The sequence below is a fragment of the Mustela nigripes genome, chromosome 2 (assembly GCF_022355385.1).
Source record: "Mustela nigripes isolate SB6536 chromosome 2, MUSNIG.SB6536, whole genome shotgun sequence".
Taxonomy (NCBI): Eukaryota; Metazoa; Chordata; class Mammalia; order Carnivora; family Mustelidae; genus Mustela; species Mustela nigripes.
In genome coordinates this window covers 204,313,119-204,328,232 of record NC_081558.1, presented here as the reverse complement: position 1 = coordinate 204,328,232, position 15,114 = coordinate 204,313,119, and the positions used below count along the sequence as shown (strand labels likewise).

At 43.6% G+C, this 15,114-nt stretch overlaps 1 protein-coding gene across 2 annotated transcripts in view; it reads right to left on the bottom strand.

Annotated features, from left to right (window-relative positions):
• BACH1 (BTB domain and CNC homolog 1) overlaps positions 1-12,308 on the bottom strand; it is a 44,987-nt gene extending 32,679 nt beyond the window's left edge. Inside the window, exon 1 of one of the 2 annotated variants that reach the window (XM_059392230.1) lies at positions 12,122-12,308. The gene's annotated coding sequence lies outside the window, so the exon portion shown is untranslated. Of the gene's footprint in view, positions 1-10,973; positions 11,063-12,121 lie in introns of those variants that run through there. The other variant, XM_059392231.1, reaches the window with a different exon arrangement.
• Between the last annotated feature and the right edge of the window lie 2,806 nt (positions 12,309-15,114).

Here is a 15,114-nt window from a genome sequence, read left to right as displayed (position 1 = left end):
AAGAGACCGAGACAAACCATATGAGACTCTTGACTCAGGAAAAAAACTGAGGGCTATGGAGGTAGGTGAGGAGGATGCGGTTGGTTACCTGGTGATGGGCAACAAGAAAGACACATGATGTGATAAGCACGGTATTACACGCAACGAATGAATCACTGAATATTAAATCAAAAACTAATGATGTACTGTATGTTGGTTAATTGAATTTAAATTAAAAAAAAATACTACAATAGACAACTATAAATCAAACAATGTACTTTCATTAAAAAATGCAGTTGACATTTATTTCTTGTCTTGAAGGCTCCCAAAGAGGCAATTCCAAAGAATGCCAAATACTTTTTCCTCCTTTATAATGGATATTTCCTCCAGTCATCAGTGGTACTGGTTTGTTACTATGTGTGAAATGCATGGGCAACTCTACAACACAGGAGCTTCCACTGGTATCTTCACAGTAAATACGAAAGAACAAAGGAAACTATATAGGTCTCTCAAATAAAGGATGATTTAATGTGGAAAAAGAACTCTGTACAGAAAATAAGGAGGAAGGATGCATCAAGTCAGGTGTAGCTATTTAAACAAGGGCAAATGTGCATCCATTAGACTTAAGTAGGTAGCTCCTAACCTATTTTGTCTCACAAAGGCCTTTAAAAGGGATAAAGAGCTAAACAAACACAGAGAATTATGAAATGCAGAAGAAAATTCAGTTTAGGTTATTTTAACACTGCCAGCAGAATATCTCTGGAAAGAACAGCAGTATTAAATACAGTTAGAGCTTTGCCGGTATTACCCACCAGGTGTGTGTTCTTCTGTGAGCTACCTGACTTCATGCTTCAGGTTTCCCATAAGAAAAACACTTACTCTAAGGATTGAATGGTTTGGTGCATTTAATAGCACAGTGTTTGGCACAAGATCATTATTATTTTATCATTATTACTGCCATCATTATGCAAGTGATCAACAGAAAACTGTATTTTAAAAGGTTCTGCAAACCCAAGAATTAAGTTACAAAAGGCAGAGACCCCTGTATCTTGGAAGAATAAAAATTTAGTAAACTTAAGATCTCAACAAGGTAAAAAGAAATCTTTAAAACTGGAAAGTCTGCTCAAGATAACTGCCAGTGGCACAGAACTAAAGCATTTCTAATTAAAAGAACACATTCATCCAGTATGACCTGCTTCCCCACTTCTGTTACAGATGCAGAAACTGAAACCCTGAGGGGGTCAGTAACTTAAAGGCTACAGAGGACTTCTACCCCCACATCCAAATAGTACATTCCAATTCACATGCATGACCTAAGTGACACATGTGTGCAGGTTTTCTTGGGGTGGTGGGGGACAGGGTGGGTGAAGTGAAAAGGGATGGAAGAATAAGGGAGAGAGGGAAATGCCTCAAGTATCCTGCGTGTGATGAGAACAGTGTTAGACTAAAAGGGCGTTCAAGAAATAACCAATTTCCCTTTATTATTCAATACTGATTAATTAATTTCTGATTAATACTTCTTAGGGGGCACCAAGGTGGCTCAGTGGGTTAAGCATCTGCCTTTGCCTCAGGTCATAATCCTGGGATCCTGGATCTAGCCTCAAGTTAGGCTCCCTGCTCAGCAGGGAGTCTGCTACTCCCTCTCCTTCTGTGCTCTCTCTAATAATTAAATAAAATCTTAAAAAAAAACCAAAACACTTCTTGGATTACATAAATAATCTCATGTATCATTAAAAGGAATCTGACATTAAACTATGCGGAACTAAAGTCAAAAGTCTATAGTTATACTCAACTATATATGGAAAATTCAAGGACAGAATGCTATAAGGTATTTCACTAAAAGTTACTTTTCATATAGAGTATTAAGTGTTTATGTCCTACAGTCAAATGAAATACTATAAATTCTTCATATGTCACTTTGTTTTCAAACTATAAAAAGCATAACCATGATCCAAATTATTTATTTCTGATTGTGTAGAGGAAGTCAAAGTCCCAAAGCTAGATCAAGGTCAGAATGACTCTGTAGATCTAACAGTTAACACATACAGTATGCAAAGCAACTGGGGGGGGGGGCGGAGGAAAAAAGACAACAAAAAAAGTGCCTTCAAACTCCCCACCCTTCCTTAAACATCATCTTATTCCAATTCATAATAAATGTGAGTTAAAGAAAAAAAAAGGTTTTAAAAAGTTATCAATTTTAATTAAATAAGGCAGCAGTTATAGGGGAACAATTAGAATATTACATGAATCACAGATCTGAAATTGTTTTTAATTAAGTAAGGGTATGAAATTGAAATGCTTTATTTAAAAATAACCTGATCCACTAATCCCTGACAGTCACCATAGTGCTACAGTATTAACTTGGAAGTCAAAATTACCATTTCTAAACGGGGATATCCAAGCTGTAGACTTTCTACCTAAACCCTCATAGCCACTTTCCCAAATACAGTAATTATAAGATTTTGTCAAATAAGTAAATATGAGGCCTATTAAAAAAAAAAAAAGCTGAAATATTTCTCAGTACAAATATTATTTAAGGAACACTAAGTAGATAAATATTAATTGCTTTTTACCTAAGACAATTATTTTGGCAGTATATATAGTCTTTCTAAATTCTCTCTAAAAAATTAATACCATTTCAAAACACTTACCATCTATATCACAGCCTCTCAGTTATTATTAAATAGGAAAAACTCTTAGCAATTAGCTTCTACTTTGTGAATTTACAATGCTATTTGTGTACTTATTTATTTGCCTTTCACATACCACGAAGAACACTATATAAACCTAAAGTGGCCTTATTCTTGAAGTCCCAAAAGAATAACTAATGAACTGACCACAGGATCACCTTCCCCCCTACTAGGGGAATGTGTGTGGAGAGGAAACAAGATGCTCCTGTTTGTAACTCAAGAGTTTGGGTTCCAAAGAATCCTGCCCATCCAAGTGGGCATTCTTTTGAATCAACCATTCTATTCAAGCCACTCTAGCCTCACCACTCAGGAGAGCCACAGATATCACAGGAGAACATGTCCTGCAGATTAAGAGAGAGAGAGAGAGAGATTCTCTTGGCATAGATACAATCAGAAACTACAAAACTTAATTGTATATTCTCCTTTTCCCCTTAAGAAATGACAGAACTTTAGAACTGTTGGAGTACTGAAAGAAATAGATTTAGATTACTTCCATAGGGTTTTTTTTTCTTTTTTCTTTTCTTTTTTTTTCTTGTAAAATGGGCATTTTGTTTTCAATTTTTAAATATTTTTAAATAAAATTTATTTAATCTGACTGTAAAGGTCAAGAAATATAATAAGATGATAAAGGGAGGGGGGAGTCACCTAAAATTCCAAATCCAGAGACAACCACATTTTCTTTTTCTATTCAGAAGTATGTGTCTGCAACCATAAGAGACTCTTAATCTCACAAAACAAACTGAGGATTGGGGGGGGGGGGGGGGGTAGGGTTGGTGGAGTTGAGTTATGGACATTGGGGAAGGTGAGTGCTGTGAAGTGTGTAAACCTGGAGATTCACAAACCTGTACCCCTGGGGCTAATAATACATTATATGTTTACTAAAAAATTTAAAAAATTTAAAAAGAAATATATAATATCCAAAATATGTAAGTAACTTATACAACTCAATAGCAAAAATAAAATAAAATTAAAAAATTTTTTAAAAAGAAGTATGTGTCTGTAGTGATGGGTTAAGTGGCAGGCAAGGAGGGCACCACTGATCACCCAATACCATTCATCACCTCATTTTCTAACCAACCTCTGATTATGTTCACAAATCTACTTTCTCCCTGAGGCTATGTGTTTCGGGGGAAGCAGGTCCCAGTACCAACGAAGACGAACGATGACCCATTTAAGCTAATCGTGATGGTCTCATTTCCCTTGATATTGACTCATTTAGGTATGGGCTTATGTAAAACGCTGGCCCATGAACAGAGAGAAGGTCAGGATGGCATCTATTATAAGGCTTTTGGGGCAGGTTTTACTTAAGAGACATCCCGTGGGGGGGAAAAAATAGTCCTCTTCCAAGGAACTTAGTCACTGACTTACGACACTTGAACTTGTAGCAGCCACCTTGCAACCATAATAGGAACTAACCAAGAACAAAGCAAAGATACACACTGCATCTTCAACCTTTTCCTACTGACATTTTTTTAAAATTCATACATACACAAACACACACCCTTCCTGACCCAACTTCCCCCTACTAAAATCCCTCTTCTCTACTCTTCTTCAATGCTAAACTTCTCAAGAGATGTCAAAACAAACTGTTTCCTCTGTTCAACTATGCATTCATCATTGACATTCCTAAGGCTTTCCTGATTTCTTAAAACTTAGGTTTCTTACATTCTATGGCTCCCAGGCACATTCTACATGTTGCTACTACAGAAAGTAATACATGCTATTACATGGCTTGTCTACTAGACAATAACTTGTAAGAAGTTCTATACTACCAATATCTATAGAAGTTCCTAGCATAAAAAGGCATAAATATTTGTTTCATTAATCAAACATAAACCCAATACCTAATACAAAGGCATACCACAAATGCTGAAATGAATTTACCAACCCTACTACTTATATACAACAAAAGCTGATTATGTGTTTGTGTTTAAGTCTGGGGAGAGGAGCACCACGGACAGAAAGATAAGAGACCAAAGTGCCTTGAAACTTAGAATCACAATTATTCCTTAGTCTCCAGAGATAAGAAAGCTGCTCAAAGTTAACTGAGTACAGGAACAGGGCAAGGGCCTGAGAAGCAAATGCAGGAAGGCAGGTCTCTGAGTCGCCTGCCATGCGGGTACACCGCTGCGGACCTGCTCCAGAGAGGAAAAGGGGTCCCAGGTCCCCCTGGGGTCTGGAACAGACAACAAACCAGGCCTATAGCAACAGACACGCCAGGAGGGGCAAAACACATTTTTTAAAAACCCAAAGAACTATATCTAGAGTTTGAACAGAACTTGCGACAATCCTTTACCACAAAGAGACCATTAAATAGGCCAAATTAGAGTAGCTACAGACTCATCCCTATCATTTCATTTGATTTCTCTAGATAAAGGCTGGGAATGAAAGTATGCAACCCTATCAAGCTAAGCAAAATGCTTTTCTACTTCAAAAGTCTTCCATTAATGTGGAAAAAGTTATTTTAAAAGTCAGTGAATATTTTCATTCACCTTCTAATTAAGTGATAAATCTATCTGTAGGAGAACCCTGAACCATGCTGGGAATACTCCTCAGAAAAATTTAATAAATAAGGAAATGTTAGGTTCTTTGAAAATGAAAAGTGTCTTGGGCCAACATTTGATAACCACTTTGCATTTCTGAAAAATAATATTTAAGTGAAAAATACACACTAATGAAATCACTGATCTTACTGAAAACCACTCTAAAATGACAACCTAATAATTATAACCTCATAAATTTATTCAAAGACTAATAAATCTTTTATAGGCATATTTTATAACAAACTCTCTGATGCATAATTTCCTTCACTGATACAGCTGACTTCCAAAAGATGATGGCACACTTTAAAGAAGGAATAAGGCATTAGGCATAGGAAGATACCAGTAAATAGGAAGCTGAGTGGGTGCCTATCACCATTTCTTCAACAGGACCCTAAAAGTTCACCTCTGAGGCCAAAACCCACTTCCCCCTTGGAATCCTGGAGGCAGGCAAGTCAGTAAAAAGATCAATGCGAAAAAAAGGCAAGAGAGAGGGGCAAAACACTTCCCTCACCACACTATTTAGTCTGTTACCATGAAGGTAGGATACTGTCAATGTCAATTGTCAGCTCCATTATATGAAACACTTTTGAGTATAATTCCATGTTAAAGGGAAATGGGGAAATGGATTATAACTGTCTAATGTAACTCTGATCCAATCTAAGAAGTAACAAAAAAAGTGAAAATAACTTCATCAGATAGAAGCTGGGAATAAAAACTTTATTACAAAAATATTCTTTTGAATACTTCCTAAGTTTCCACAGCATTAAGAAAATTAGTTTTTAATAGAACATGATTCACACATAGGTTCAACTGCATTAAAGTAACATTTTCTAAACTGTGCCAGTGCTGAGAAAGAAACCTGCAGCCTGCCAACTTCACAGCATGCCCACTGTGCTCCTACAACAGTCATTAGCAACCAAGTTCCTGGCAACTCCTATTTCTGCCTTATGTTTGCTTTGGGGCAATTTTTATTACCCCATTAATATTCTCTAAATTGTCCCTGATCCTAAATACAACAAAGAATCTGTTCTAAAGGAGTGAGGATATGACGGAAAAGTATTAGATACATAAGAGGTCTAACATCTGGACAATCCAAATTACATTTTGCTCAATTCAATTCTAAGTCAATTACAAGGTAAAAAAGAAGTCACAAGATGAATTTTCTTTCTGTCCCAGGAGATGAACCAAAAGAATGATTTAATAAATTCAGCTGCTTCCCTCTATACTCATATCAATAATGAAAACAGAAAGCAGAATTTTATTTATTTATTTTTTTTAATATTTTATTTATTTATTTGACAGACAGAGATTACAAGTAGGCAGAGAGGCAGGCAGAGAGAGAGGAGGAAACAGGCTTCCTGCTGAGCAGAGAGCCCGACGCGGGGCTCGATCCCAGGACCCTGGGATCATGACCTGAGCCGAAAGCAGAGGCTTTAACCCACTGAGCCACCCAGGCGCCCCAGAAAGCAGAATTTTAAATGATCAAACGTTTTAACTTACACATTTAACATAAGAGGTACAGCACATGTTCTCACCTTCACTCTCAAAAATTCCCAAGTTTGAAAACCACAGGACTAAAAGGAATCCATACCATACCACCACTGCAGCAACCAACCAAAAGTCTGCAACACACACAGCCAAGACACATTCAATGTTCCATGGGAGATAAAACAGAAGATAAGTATCTTCAACATCAAGAAACTCACATTCTGGGGCGCCTGGCTGGCTCGGGTGGAAGAGCGCGTGACTCTTGATTTCATGTTGTGAGTTCAAGCCCCACATTGGGTGTCGAGATTATATACATACATAAATACATAAATAAATTAAAAGAAACTCACACTCTAGCCTAAAGGATGGTCAGAATGCTTGACACAACCTTTCTGAATGACCTACAGGTGCAAGAAGCCATATGATAAACATATCCACTGTTTCTTATGGCTAATTTTTCTATCTTGGCATAGGCATGTCATTTCAGGAAAATACAATACTTAGAAGTAACTGGCAGGTATATTTACATTTCAAATGTTCCCCCAAAACTGGTCAGGAGTAAGAATTTAGAAATGAGTCTGCCCTGATATTAATAAGCAAGGAGGGAGTGAACAGGTTACTAAACCTGCCAGACCAGAGTCCTCAACTATTACATACAGAATTGACTAGATGCGGGGCGCCTGGGTGGCTCAGTGGGTTGAGGCCTCTGCTTTCGGCTCAGGTCATGATCCCGGGGGTCCTGGGATCAAGCCCCGCATCGGGCTCTCTGTTCTGCAGGGAGCCTGCTTCCTCCTCTCTCTCTCTCTGCGTGCCTCTCTGCCTGCTTGTGGTCTCTGTCTGTCAAATAAATAAAATCTTTAAAAAAAAAAAAGAATTGACTAGATGCAGAATGGAAAGTGCTTTTATTTTTTCAAAAGCCAATTCCAACCAACTGGTGATGACCACCTGCAGGCCTTTGCTGAGATGGTTAGATCCTTTTAGAAAAAAAGCCACATCCTGTGTTCCCTGCCATCAGAAGTTGGGTGTTTGAGTTCCTGCTACTGACTTAACATCAGAATGTTCACTGGGGCTGTTTTTCCAGTAGTATCAACGTGTTGCACATCCACATGCTCTCTTCAGTCTTCCTGATGATCAGTGGTTGCGATTCAGTTCAAAGAGACTACAGAATGTGGCTGTGTAACAGAGCACTTCCCTCTGATTGTGAACAGATAGTAACACCACACATGTATTAAGATGGAGCCAACACTTAACACATATTAATGCATTTATTGTCCAAATAGTCTCTAGGATATACATTCTATCACCATCATCATCCCCATTTCGAAGATGAGAAAGGGAGGCACAACTAGGGGAAGCAGCTTGCCCAAGGCTTCAGAGCAGGTAAGTAACGAGAGCCAGAACTTGATCCAAGGCAGTCTGGCTCCAGATCTCCCACTCTGAACCACCTTGCTTACTGCTTCTCTGTCAGCTGCACGCTGACTGAACCTGCAACTTCAGTTTCGTTAATGCTGTCCATGAGTAAGCCAGAAGTCTGGGTTTCAAGGTGCTGTAAGTCTATTTCATCTGCAGTTCTGAAATGTTTCATCTCTTCAAGGGGCCTGGATTCTGGCAAAGAGTGCTCAGTTTCCCTTTGGTTTGGGGAGATTATTGGGCATTTTTTTTTTTAAATTGAAAGTTTCTTAAGTCAACTATTCCACCACATACAACAAACCCTCCGGGACACCTGGGTGGCTCAGTCAGTTAAGTGTCTGCCTTCAGTTCAGGTTATGATCCCAGGGTCCTGAAATCAAGTGCCATATGGGGCTCCTTGCTCAGCCAGGAGCCTGCTTCACCCTCTGCCTATTCTGCCTGCAGCTCTCCGCCCTTCTGCTCTCTGACAAATACATAAAATATTTAAAATAAAGAAGTAAATAGATACATAAATAAACAAATACAACCCTCCATCTAACAGAACCCTCAAGAAATGCAAGTTTTCAGATTAAAGCAATGCTCCCATTAACAGAACATTAGAAAATTGTTAGGAGCTGATTCGTTAACACCTAAGTCTTGGAGAGATCTCTACAGTGAAGAGAACTTCTGACAACTGGTCATTTTAAAGAACTTCGCAATCATTATTCTAAACATTATTTCTCACAATACAGGAGTGTAGAAGGCACACGACCTACAAGATTTAACTGAATCTTAGCATACTCAGAAACTGATTTTCTAAATACACACATTCTCCTACGGGGGGGAAATTCCACTTCCCAAGTGATGTACTGAATATGTAGTCTTTTTCTTTTTCTTTTTTTTTTTTTTTTTAAGATTTTGTTTATTTATTTGCCAGAGAGAGAGAGAACACAGCAGGGGGAATGGGAGAAGGAGAGGCAGGCTTCAACTGAGCAGAGAAGCCTGGATCAAGCAAGACCTGAGCCTAAGGCAGACGCTTAACAACTGAGCCATCCAGGCACCCCGAATATGCAGTCTTATTAATCCTTACTAAAACAGATGTAAACTCGGCCCCCCAAAAATGGCTTCAAGGAGTAACAGAACAAAATAACTTTTAAAAGAATTTGTTATATCCAAGTCCTAATCCAATGTGTACATTATCTTCAGGTGCTCCCACTGCACCCTTTTCCAGATTACTACACTTCAGATCGCATATATTTAACAAACCAGCCAGCTGGCTTGTTTCCAAATTCAAAATACATGGTATCATACGTAAAGAGCAACTCTGAGTTTTTTATTTCCACTCCCGATACCAACAATGTAATAAATTTACATTCAAGCTTCAAATCTTTAAAGTACAGCATAAAAAAGAATAGAACTACATATGCAATAAAAATTGAATGAATATTAAGAGTATTCTGAAAGAATGGTAGCTCTTAAGAGGAAATCAGAAGTTTGAAAAAATACTCCAATTGCTGAATGATATTGGCGGCGGTTAACAAATTCTTTGTGTTCCCCAACAGTAAAAGAGGAGCCCGTACCCACATTTTATAATATGTATGGACTCCTATTTATCTGTATCTTGAAACTTCCTTGTTTTACATAAAATTAAAATTGTAAAAATCAAAGTTTTATTATTTTCTTCCAAATGAATCATCCGGCACTTCACCTTGGAGATCCTAATACTTACTTGAAAAATTCATGTTTTCTAATCTCCTATAGTCTCAAACTTAGAGCAACAAAATTAACTACTTTTCCATTTACAAAATGTTTTAAGTGAATTACCATCAGTAAGAATTAGTCATTCTTTTGACCACAGGTAAGGGCCAGTCCCTGCCCTCCCCACCCCCCAACTTCCACATTTTCCATTCCTAAACTTTGTTAATAAGGGGGCTGTCTGGTGAGCTTGGGTCATTTTTACAGCAAGAAGTAATGAACTAAGATGCAAATACACTCTAGCACCATAACCAAGAGAATGAGATTTGTATATATATATGGTTTACTTTTCATTAGACAGCTCCTTCTAGACTTGACCCAATGCAACCTGCCAATTCCATTCATACGCTCCCTTACCCCTGTCTCTCCACCAGAAACTAGTACTATATGCATGAAGAGCCAAGGGCCAAGAAAACCAAGAGGAACAAATTAAGTTCACTTTTTGAAATGTATAAACCACATAACAACAAAACCACAAGAGGGAAACAAAAAACTAAGTACAGTAATGGTAGTAAATATTTTTATGACAATCCTGTTATTAGGTTACCCCTAGCTGTAAACTTCTGGCTCAGTTTTAGCTCTCTCCAGCACAAATTCATTCTCAGGCAGTAGGTCATGAGGCCGCTCTGTGTTTAAACACAACCTCAGCACCACTTGGCCACTTCCTAAGACTGCTGTTGCTCTTCACCCACTCTTTACCTGTATCAAAACAGACAACCCTGGCTGGGTCCCCTTCAGCCCTCCGAAGCAGCCCCTCTTGAGCGCTCCTTGGCCTTTTATGGTGGAGGCATGTGATGAGCATATCTGCACCAGCTGTTCTTAATTACCTCTCAGGCTGGGGTGAATGACTCAGCAACCCAACTTTTTTAAGGAGTCATCATCCTACCTTGTTATCCAACCAACATACTGAACAATGGTAAACCACCAGACCCAGCCATATTAAACAACAATAACACACCATGCAATGCAGTCACTAAACCAAAGCCATCCCACTCCAAGCTGACTCACCAAGAGTCCTTTTCTCCCCAGGCTTCTTTAGCCAAAGACAGAAGTGGCAAGTGCCTTCAAGCCCAACCCAGCCCAGCCCTTGCACCACTACCCAAGACCAGGAAGAAGCCAGCGTGCCCACCTCTTTCCATTTCTCTGCTTGACCATGTGAAGCGCTCAAGTGCTCGGTCACCAACACGTCCGGTGTGTCCCCCCCACCTTGTCCTTCTGGATGGCTCTAAACGCAAAGCCTCCAGTTAGACAGAAGGAGCGTTAAAGTATAGGAACAAAGACCCAGTAGTGGCATCCACCAAGGGTAACAGTCCCAACACGGACACAGTTCTCCAAAGAGATAAGCATCCCTACAAAACAGCCTTTGTTCCCTCGAGCATCGCACAGTAGCTTGTTTTCCCCCCACACGTCTTTCACAATTCCTACTACACTATACCTAAATCGGCCCAAGTTTCACGCAGAAGGCTCGCTGCACAAAGGCGTTCCGCACAATACTACTCAGTGACATAAACCGCCGCGCAAGAATGAGAAGGCAGTGGCACTCGTGCTCCCTTAGACAGGCACAAAGCGGGTGCCTCGGCCATGGGCGCCCACCCTCACCACACCGTGGGAGTCTTAATTACAGCGTGTGGGCAAAACTCCAACAAAGGGAGCTCGGCGATGTCCGGTCCTCCCAAACCCATCTCGGCTCAACCCAGCCCCGCAAGGTGGCATTTCTGCTCCGGCCACGACCTCGGCCATTCTCAACGCGACTCCACGCGCCGCAGACACCCAGGCCGGGCAGACCGGACGCGGGCAGCTCGCGGGACGCGTCGGGGGCGGCGGAGCGCGGTGGGAGGCGGCGGGAGGACGACACGGAGCCGGGGCCGGCCGCGCGGGCGGTGCTGATGTGTCACACGGTCCCGGAGGGCCGGGCTCGGACCCCGGCGCCGGAGAGGGGGCGGGGGCGCCGGGCGCCCCGCGGCCGCGGCCGCTTCCCCGCCCCACCGCGCCCACCGCGCCCGCCCGAGGGGAAAGTGCGGCGCGGGCCGGTCAACAACAGCGCCGGCCGCGCGCTCGCAGCCCGGGGCGCAGGCAGGTCGCCCCTTCCGGCCGCCGAGGCCACTTCCAGGAAGAGGGGCCGCCGCCGCCCCCCGCCCAGAAGGCCGCCGCCCGCCTCCCCGCCTCCCCGCCTCGCCGGCCCGGCCCGCGGGCGGCCCCTCACGGGCGGGCAGCCCGGACCGCGCGCCGCCGCGCGGACCCTCCCGGGAAGGACGCGAGGGACGCCGAGCCACTCACCAGAGCCGAGGCGCCGCGCGGCCCGACTGACGGCGGCGAGCGAGCCCAGCGGGCGGCGCGGGCAGCGGTCAGGTGACTCACTCCCTCCCCGCGGCCGGCCGCCCCCTTCCCTCCCCGGCCCTCCCTTCCCTTCCCCTCCCGTCCCCTCCCCTCCCCTCCCCTCCCTCTCCCTCCCTTCCCCTCCCTCTTTTCCCCTCCCCTCCGCCGCCGCGGCGGCCGCCACCACCTCCTGGTGCCTAAACCCCGCCTACCGGAGGCCCCGCCCCGTGGGTCCGCCTCGCGAGGCCCCGCCCCGCCCACCCCGCGGCGCTAAGCCCCGCTCCCGCCGGAGACCCCGCCCTCACTCGAGGCCTCAATCGGCGGGCTGCAGCCCGCTGGATTCCCGCGGCTGCGGCGGCTGCGGCGGCTGCAGCGGCTGCACCCTCCCGAGGCCGACGGGAGAGGTCGTGGGCAGGGACTGCGCGGGCCCGGAGCAGACCTCCCAGGGGCGGCGGCGGCAGCGGGGGGGGGGGGGGGTGGGGGCGGCGCTCGGCTCCCCTTTGCGAGGACAGTCCGCCGCCTGCACGGAAAAGCCACCGAGGACCACCTCCTCCTCCTTCCCAAGGGTGCACAGAAAGGAGAAGGCTGACGGCCTTGTGGACCCAAGCATTGCCAGGACGCTCAGAATTGAACGAAGCTGCCAAGAGCCCGGACAACAGGAGGTCCCTCCTCTGCCATGCCTTACTGGTGGCTGGGCGCCCAGGTTCTCAAGGTGGCATTTGAGCTTGCTGGTAGGACGTATCGAATGCGTTCAGGATTTTGTAGAAAGCATCTGGCAGCCCTACTTCTGCTGTCTGACAAAGAAAATAAGGGCGTCCGCCTAACAGGTGTTCCCCTTTAGGCCGTGGCTGCCAGGAAACTTGGAGCCAGGTCCAGCGCCCAGTGGTGTCAGCCAGGTCAGCTCGAGCCCTGCTCAGGCTTTCCTCCTCCGATGCTTATTCTGGTGTTTATCCAATTGTCAGTTTTAAAACTCTGTCCCAAGCCATTTAGCACCTCTGGAGTGCAAAGCACTGTCTCTGCGAAAAGATACACACGAGGCAAAGCCCAAGCTTATCAATCTGGAGAGAGAACTGAGACTGTGCCAGCCAACCTGATTGGAGTTGGAATTGTCTGTGCAAAGGGATTTTGCTGTTGGCTTTGAGTTCAAGCGGAGAGAGAGAGGAGATGGAGAGAAATTGGAGGCTGAAGAGCCGCAGCACCAGGGTGTGGGGACTCATTTTTTAACACAGGAGGAGAGCCCTGGAGCTCCCAGGACAAACAAACGTTACCAAGATAGTAAAGTCAGGTATTCTCACTAACGTGACTGAATGTGTACTCACAGGTTAGGGACAGCGGAGTTTCATCCAGAATACGTGAGAAAGTGACAAGTGCAAGGAGTCAAGTGATTGTGTCTTCAAATCAGGGCAGGGGACAGCATTGCATGGGATCTTAACTGGGAAGATTGGAGCTCTGCAGTGTGCAACATGCTCTTAGGCCAGAGGTAGGAGGCCGATGGAATTCCAGACTGCCAGAGTTCACAGTGGGGGACAAAGAAATGCTGAGAAATGAGGAGAGAACACAGACTATAAAAGGATTTTGGTTCTTCCACATGTTAGAGTTTCTAAGTCTTCACTCTCCTTCTACCTAAGCCAATGAAATTAGGTTCTTCTTTCCTCCCACACTTGTACAGTTGTTTTCTAGATGAAGAACAGATCCTCCCCTTTGGGAGGAACTCTTCCTCCTTTGAATGACAGTGGTGATATTTTCTAGCACAACCTCTGATTTGCTTCATTATTTGAAAAGTTTTACAAATGTGGTGAGGAGACCAAGACAGCTAGGAATGACTCTCCAATTTTAGTGTGAGAATCTCTGGGTGCTTGTAAAATACAGATGCCTGGGTCCTGCCCCAAAGATTCTGATTTCATGGGTCTAAATATTATCCAAGGATCTGCATTTTTAATAGTGACACAGGTGATCTTCAAACCACTCTTGAGAAGTACTGAGTTAGAGCTTATAGTGTGTAGTAGGGACAGGGTAAAAATTAAATTAGAGAATGAAATAAAACCAGGTCAGAATGGGCATCATACACTGTTCTTAGAGTTTGGCCTTTGTTCCATGGGCTGACGGGAGTGCCTAGAGGTCTCTAAGTCGTATGATTCTTTCTAAAACTTTTTTTTTTTTTTAATTTGACAGACAGATATTACAAGTAGGCAGAGAGGCAGGCAGAGAGAGAAGGGAAACAGGCTCCCCGCCGAGCAGAGAGCCCAATGCAGGGCTCAATCCCAGGACCCTGGGATCATGACCTGAGCCAAAGGCAGAGGCTTTAACCCACTGATCCACCCAGGTGTGCCCCAAGTCATATGATTCTTTTTAGAAGCTAATTCCAGAGAACTTCATTCACTCCATCTCTGTTGCTTTAGCTCCTTTTGTCTTTAAAAATTCATGTGCTGTCCAGGCAACAATATTTAGGGAAGGGGATCAAAAAATAGGCTTTAAACTGCAGATGATTACCAAGAGAAATAAATATTAGTGTCACCAACTTGAAAAACAGCCAGTTGACATGTCTTCCCTCCAAAGGGATTGTGATTGAAACATATCTCCCCTGTCCCTGATTGGGAGATTTTCGTGGAAAATAAACATATTTTATTAGAAAACAAGGAGGACATCCCGAAACAGCATGGGCGAGCATGCCCTCATGTTCACCTGACATCTGAAACAAAGGGGATAGAGATGTAACCTCCGGCTGGAGATGTGCACAAAGTCTAAGATCAAACCAACCAAAAAAGGCAGATGAAGGAGAAAAAAGAAGACCGTATTGGAGAAGAGCTTCGTGGAACAAGACCCAAACTGGTGAAAGTGGTGCTGCCCAGACACCAGATTTAATGACAACCAAAGCGGTTCAATGAAGAATCCCAGCATGGAAAAATCCTTGTGCCTCCAAAAACCAATCGGAGGCCAGAGTGGACTAACAGTGG